General features: G+C 30.7%; 1 long non-coding RNA gene across 1 annotated transcript; it reads left to right on the top strand.

Moving 5' to 3' along the window:
* Positions 1–6,683: 6,683 nt before the first annotated feature.
* LOC145113620 (uncharacterized) lies at positions 6,684–7,541 on the top strand. Its single transcript, XR_013710817.1, has 3 exons — positions 6,684–6,830; positions 7,018–7,047; positions 7,197–7,541. It is a non-coding gene; the product is annotated as an uncharacterized LOC145113620 (long non-coding RNA).
* Positions 7,542–8,425: the final 884 nt, after the last annotated feature.

The following is an 8,425-nucleotide window of genomic DNA, read 5'->3' as shown; positions in this document are numbered from 1 at the left end:
AAATGAATGTTTGAGATAGTGGAGGCTGAGTATGGAGAGGGCCTCGAGGGAGTTAAGATCCTTAAATAGGGAAACAAACCTAAAATTTAGGGTTTGGATACTAAGCACCTACGCCCTGCGTAGGGCGTTATGCCCCCACATCCATACTCCTTCCTACGCCATCCGCAGAAGGCACCCTACGCCCCGCGCAGGACCATTTTTGCAAGAAAATTTATAATTAAGCTCAAAAGGAAAATAATTGGGAAACGGGTGTTACGGGGAAAAGGGGATGCGGGGAAAGGGTGAGGGGAGGCTATCCATCACTCTCTATCTCCTCGTGTTATTGATCAGTCTTTTTTATTTTATTATTTTAGTTTTTTAATATTTATTATATTATATATATACTAAAAAATTATAAAAATATATTAAAATTCATGGTTTTTAATTCCCTACAAAACGAGTATAACAATTCTATAAAATATTTTTTTAAAAAAATTAAAGATTGTGAAAGGTGACCATATCCTGCCTTTTAGTGAGTAAAATGAATATGAGGGAAAGCTGACGTGACACTCAAAAAGTGAAAGATGATTCTTGACCGTACTCTTTGGTCTTAGGTTTGAATGTATTTGACTTTTTTTTGGGGGGGGGGGGGGGGGGATGTTATGGATTTAATTTCATCTCATTTTTGGGGTTGGTGGCAAGATTCAAGATTACTATATGAATATTTAACTTTTTTTCTAGTCGGGGTAAGGTATTTCCTGGTGGCCAAAAAGGGAGAGGGTGGCCGATGATATTGGACGGAGATGTTGGCCAAGTACTGAGTAAGAGAAGATATTAATTTCACTGTTTACATAAAATAAAATTATAAATATGTTGGTCTATTTTAATTTTAATAAATTATAACTAATAAACAAAAAATTAATTAATTAAGAAAAAGAAACAACAAAATAGTCTTTTATGTATGGTGGGGACCAAAGATGCTAGGTGTGAGTAAAAACCGAACTGCATAAATAAAACCGAAAAAAATTCATAAAATCGAACAGAAACAGAAACTGACAACAAGGTTTTTAATTTTCCAAAAGTTCAAATTTTTTGTGTGTGTAGTTTTTAATGGAAATTGAGTAATCTAACTCATATAAATGAACTTTTTGAAAAAAAAAATAACCAATATTTTTTATTTTTTTTTAAAATGACCCGTATGTCCAGAACATGGCATTCCAGAGCGAACTCTGAGATATTGGAGTTGGATTCCGGAGAAGCGTTTCGGAATAATCAAAAATGTTTTTTTATTTATGGTTTTATGTGTTGTATGGTAATTTTTTGTTTATTTATGGTTTTATATAAAATGTATATATTGCAAAAAAATAACAGTGCTTGAAATCTTTAAATGTGTCAAAAGTAATAATTACACAAAATTCAATATGTTTTAAATAATACTACAACGTTCAAATTGACCGTTATATTAACTTCGTACCTCAAAAAAAATTTGTCAATCAGTTGCAATATGATATGTCCCATGTTTCATTTGAACCCTCTATCCTATATGATTTCCCCGCGATCAACATCTTTGTCAACCAACACAAAAACACATCATAATCCCCTTTACTGTCATACTATTGTGGTACGCCCGCGCCCTTTTCAAAGGTGATTTTGAAACTATCAATGGGGATTACATCAGTAGGTTTGGTGTCCACTAGGAGTTTGTGGATTCGGGCTCGCATAGTTGTAAGCCAAGATGCATTTTCTAGAAAATAAATGTCCACTCGGTGACTATCGTATATAGTAATTTTGAGTGTCTTTAAATCCAAAACACCCAAAACTGGTGAGCATTCAGTATATTGATAAGGATGTAAAGTTGTACAAAAGGTTGGAATTAAGTAATCATCAAATAACGTTATATTATAAATTACTATTATGTAGGCAATGTAATCAAAACACAATTATATTGTATCACACTCAGACCAAGTTGGGTAAATGTATCCAACAACCATATTACTCCAGTCATATGTATATGTGCTAAATGTTGTCGGCACAAATGTCCACTGAGCATTATCCTGTCTATGCTCTATCAACAATGAGATTCACATCATGATGTGTTGCTAATCAACACATGTATATAATAAATTAAGTATTGCTATTAGAAGCATACTATGTAATTATCACATAGTTATATAATTTACATAACATTCCAACCAGCCCGCGTGACTATCCCCATATAAGCGCGTCTGAAACTCAATTGTCGGTATAGCAGTGATAAAACGGTGCGAAAACAACAAGAAAGTATCCCTTTCTTTATACAGAGTGTGAATGATAAGGTATAAGTAATTGTCCAACGATGTTGGTTGTTAGTGTGCAACACCTTTCTTCTTCTTTAGTATCCATGGGGACTTATACCATATGGATACAATTTTTTAGCGTTGAGAACGCCTACGAAGACCTACAGGCGCTTTTTATTATTCTCAGAGAATCTCTTTTATATTCGATGAGTGCTTATATGCAAACGGCTACTCAGGTTTTATCAATCTGCGACTGTTCATGTGTACCTAACCCATAATCATACACCCATAAGTCATTTTTTGTTTATGGTACCAACATCATCCATGATAAGTGCTTGTACAGTTCAATAGTATTTAATTATAAACGATGCAATAACATGTACACCATAAAGTTAAATAAAAAATGTACGTCGAGCTAAAAGTCCACCATTCAGCACGACTCTCATCTGTTGTCGGCTCCAACTTCTCTATAAGTCTATAATCTTGATAACAAAATTATAAAATTATAAATAAGAACAAATTATACATATAGATGAAAATTATAAATTATGTAAGTAATCATAGGTTGTTAATGATTAGAAACTGTTTGCACTGCTCCGCATGCATCTTCTGCAGTTTCGACCATCCAACAGCCTCAGGGATAATATTAGTTTGTCGGGTACCAAGCAAACTGCTCACAGGAAAACTCTCAAGAATCCATATCTGAAAGAACATGTATTAGAATATTAACAAACAAAAAAATGTTAAATTGTTAATCATATATTCTATCTTAAAGCGTATAAAGAATATGTTTAAGTGCACGTCATTTTTTGAGGTTTTGTAGGTTTTGGTACCACTAGATGTAGAATATTATCAACCTTACTGAATACAGTGAGTAGCTGAGAGTACAATTGATCCCAAATTATCCCCCCCCCCCCAATGGATATATGCATCATAAAAAAATTCACAATTAAACCCAATAAAAATATTAGTAATGATAATTATAAACTAACGACATGATACTTGTTGAATTCATCAAGGTTGGGTAGCAAAGCGAAATACTCCTCAATCACAGGCTGACGAGTCAACCACCCATTATAACTACTCTCTAACAGAGATAGAAGACATACACGGACCGCATCCTAGTCCGATAAGTCATTAAGCGAATTCTCAAACACATGAGCCACATGCTCTAACTTCACAAAGACATTCTTCTAAACCAAAAGAAATTCACAGGATCAGAATGCAACACCGGAAACGGAGACAGAAAAATAGTCACCAAAGTGGAAGCCGGTGAGAAGACAAAATTCTTTTTTTCCAAAAAACAGCTTGTACCCCCCATTCCCAATCTCAAAAACTATTTCTTTTACTTCGCTTCCAGGGTCCTTGATAACTTCATTAGAAAAATATGTAATGTCAAAGTAAAGGATCCCCATCTACCACAAGAATATCTAATCACCTCCCAAAACATGTTTATGGAACATAGTTTCACATGGCGATTTGTCTTTGAGTGCCGCAAGAATATTCAATGTGATTGCAGGTTTGTAAGTTAGTGTAATTAATGCATCAAAAATCTCGTTATGTTGTATATATAAAAGTTGCCATAAGTTTAAATGGTGTTCTGGAATGAAACATGATGAACATTTCGGACATGTTGTATGCATTCTGAAATATTTTTCGTGTTTCGGACTAGTTCCTCGCATTCTGGACATTCCGAAATAGTATTTTTGTTCTGGAATACAAATTTTTTATGTATAATACCTCATTATAAATAATTAAACTAGATTTGGGTTGGTCCTAAATCTAATGTTAGCATGTATTGCTAGTCCGGAACGTGTTTTGTGTATTCCGGACATGTTTTTTCGTGTTCCGGACCAAGTTACTAAGAATAATAATATTAAATTTAAACTAATATAAGTGTAAGAGTAAAAGACTTACAAGTAAACAACCAACTCATGAAGATCGTGTTCCATATCTTAACTCTCAAATGTGTAGTAGTGGGTGGAATGTGTCGGAATAGGTTTGTAAATCAAGATCTGGAATGTGTCAGAATAAAATTAGGAACATGGTTTTGTAAATCGAGATCCGGAACAAGTCGGATTAGTCTGGAATGAGCATTTCGGGAGGTCTTTGATGGGTCGGCCCAGGTACACATTCCAAAATAGACTTCGGAATGACTCATTTTAGAAACGATTGTTATTTTGCAATATATATATATATATATATATATATATATATATATATATATATATATATATATATATATATATATATATATATATATATATATATATACACACACAAAAAACAATGGTAGATTACCCAATGTCCCTTTTTTTTAATTTTCCGATAACCAAAAACTGAGCCATATCGAATTTAATATATTAAATAAGTATATATGATATTTATTATTTAGTTATTAATAATATATAAGATGATTACTTGAGTTATTAGTTTGATGGTGTTTTAAAATGTTTTAAATTTTTAAAAATATGATTTGGTGGTGTTTTAACTTTTAATAATTGCATTTATGTTTAACAGTTCGGTTTTAACCAACAACCGTACCGAACTGCACCGCGTTCAACCCTAAAAGACACAACTAAAACATACTAAGGACTATTCAAGTTAAGAAAAAGAGTTAAAAGACCGAATGTGTATATTAGTTCAAACCATGGGACCATTCATGTAATTTACTCTAATAAAAATGTATATTTTTTTATTTTTTATACATACTTTGTAAATATACTTTCAAAAGATGGCGCTTTTTATGTCTCTTGGTTTAAAATATTGAGTTATTAACTTATCTCGCTAGCTTTAAGTTTATTACCACAAAAATCAACTATATTCATTATATACTATTCAAATCAAAATGTTGATAAGATTGTTTAGGGAGTCAAAATATTTTGACTATGTATGTACAAAATAAGTGACCAATCACCTTAGGTTCGACAAATCCAAAAACATGTCGTTTTTATGATCTTATCTGAAAAGTCGGTTATAAATAATAAAAATTAACTATGTTTAGCCTTTTAGTTTGGTGATTATAGTTTAAAAAACATCAACAAAGTACATGAAGTTTATAAAATTTTAATGTAAACAGCTTATATATCTATCATTTAATGTGGTATTGATAGATGTTTTTCGGGAGTCAGACGAAAAGGATGTTGGAAATAAATTTGTCTCATTAGAAATGGATAAGGACAAGTCTCTCAAAACTTAATGACTTGATTGAAAAAATATCATCCAAGTGACTTTTATTGTTTTATCATATGCTTTTGCTGTCAAGTGGAATACAAGCAGGTCAAAATGATTTACTAATTTTTTCTTTTTGATGACTTGTGATACTATATATATATATATATATATATATATATATATATATATATATATATATATATATATATATATATATAGAGGTTTAGGTTCTATGGAAAACAAAAAACCCTAAAAAAAATCCTAAAAATCATAAAAATGCATAAAAAAAAATACTTAGAGATCACAAAACTTTTTTTTGAATTTTTTTATGAAAACATCGCATGTTTTTATATAAATTCACTGATTTTTTTTTGAAAATTTTTTTTTTTATTTTTTATTATTATTTTTTTTAAATTTTGATATTTTTTTTTTCAGCGAATTCATTAAAAAACCTGCGATTTTTTTATAAAAAAATTTAAAATTTTTTTTTGTAATCTCTAAGTATTTTTTTTTATGCATTTTTATGATTTTTAGGGTTTTTTTGTTTTCAAAGAACCCTTATATATATATATATATATATATATATATATATATATATATATATATATATATATATATATATGACTTGTGATAAGATATATCAATTTGATTGTCAATTTATATGATTGAATTGCGATAAATAATTACAAATTCACACCCTATCTATACTATCTTATTATACAAACCTTACTATTTCTAAAAATAGATTTAAGACGTCCAAACATTTAAGCTGAATGTACAAACATTTATCAACAAATTACAAAATACAATGCATTAAGTACAAATTTAAATTAATATTGAAACATTCAAACCTACATCCTTATCTTACCCAATATAGATGATTTAAATTTTAAAAAAATCATACTTTTAAGAGGTATAACCCTTAAAACATTATATACAACAACTTTATGCATTAAAATCCTATTTGGTCAACAGGTCAAAACGTCAATGGCTATAAGCGGTTCATCTCTACTCTTCTAAAACAAGAATCAGTCAAAATTGAAGTGGTATTTCCTCACATTCAGCTGAAAGTTACGACTCATTCAAATGAAAATAACCATAAATACCATAGAATAAAGGGATTTGTTACTTCACAGCTTCATATCTATGGGAACTAACCTTGTATATAAAAACGAACGTCATCTTTGAACATCTAAACACAAGCAAATCCAATGCGTCGATCCTCACCCTTCCCATCTCCTTCGTCAGCTAATGTAGCCATCACAATCACCACTCTTCTCCTTCTCTCTTCCCTAGCAGACGACTTCCACCACTGCCATCACACAACCTTTTACCACCGTTATAACTATAATCTACAGCACCAACGCATATGTACCTCGACTCCAAATCACTCCAATCCAGGTTTGTTTGTCTCTTTTGTTCTTCCTAAACCTAATCCCAATGAAATCCCAGATGATACGCCTTCTTCCTCTTCTTCTTTTGATTTATGGATTCATAAGCCTCACCACACCTTTGCTTTAATTTCGTTTATGATAACTGATTTCAGCTTTTGATGGGTTACCTGACTCCCAAAGCCGTTTTATTTCAGGTTTTCGAAGGTTGATTTGTGGCCTAACAGGTTTTGGTTTCTTGATTTTAAGTATTTTTTTTAATTAAGTTCTTGCTCAACTTCTCATAGCCGATATATTCTTCTTCATTTTTTTTCTTTTAAGGAGTTGTTGTATGATCTTATCATGTGTATAACTTGAAGAACTTTAATATTTCCAGAAGAACATGTGGAACGTGACGCAGTCTCTCTCTCATCTGATTTTGTTAGGTTTCATGTTTGATTTCTTCTTTTTTGTTACCAGACCCCTCTCTTGCATCATCGATTCAGGTAAAGGATATGAATCCAGTGTTTCAATCTTTATCAATTAGTGTGGTTTTTTCTTTTTCTATTTAAGATTTCAATTCACGCTTCTTACAATTACTATCTACAAAATCAAAATCACATCTCTGATTTTCTTTTCTTCCTTTTGGTATTGGTTTATTCTTGAATAACGTTAGATTTCTTTTCACTGTGCAGGAATAAATATAGGGATCAAGTCAGGCTCGATTTTATAGAGATGTTTTCTCCACCGCTTCCTTATTCTTTATATGGTTAATCTGGTACGTCAAAGGTTAAGTTTTTCCTAAATCAATTTGTGGTTCCCTGTTAACTTTTGTTTATGCTTTTCAATATGAAACCAGATTCCACACTTACAGATTCATCGAATAATACATAAATTTGGATTTATCTAAGAACAATTGATGAATAAAGAAATCAAGTAAACCGGTTAAACAAACTAAATATCAATCTTTACACTATTTTGAACTTTATTCTTTTTTTTTTTGAAAATCAAATCGTTGATTCTTATCATGTCTGTAATTACTGTTACAGTATGGGGAAATAGTAAATGAAGGTTTGAAATTTGATATGAAGTCCCGAAATCTGGTATGAAAGTTTGTGATCCGTAAAATTTTTGTTTGAAATAGCAAGAAATAACATTTTAATTTTGTTTGTTAATCTAATATAGCATCACAATTTCATTTCTATTTTCTATTATATTTAAAAAAAAGAACTTTTTTTTCTTATTTATGCATTATACTTAGCCCAATAACCGTAGACGGTGGGCTTGGTATTGAACTTGAGGGTGTAGTTATCGCCTTATTCCATCTTTTATATATATATATATATATATATATATATATATATATATATATATCCAATTTGGCAAAGTTCTAAAGTATTACTGATTTATGGAGCATCCACAAGCTTTACCAGGTTTATATCACTCATCCTCAATGTAACCTAGGTTTATATCCCCCACTATATGAACAGAAAAGAAGCAAAGAGCTATGTTGAAATTTCAAATGTGCTTGAATTTTTTTACCAATATGGACAAAAAAGAAACAAAGAGCTATACAGGTATTTATATTAATAATAAATGTAAGTGTGAATGGTTGCAGGGTTTTTG

This window comes from Lactuca virosa, chromosome 5 (genome assembly GCF_052849685.1).
Source record: "Lactuca virosa cultivar CGN04683 chromosome 5, Lactuca_virosa_CGN04683_v6, whole genome shotgun sequence".
In the NCBI taxonomy this organism is placed as follows: Eukaryota; Viridiplantae; Streptophyta; class Magnoliopsida; order Asterales; family Asteraceae; genus Lactuca; species Lactuca virosa.
The sequence above is the reverse complement of the archived record's forward strand: the minus strand, read 5'-3'. Positions and strand labels throughout refer to the sequence as shown.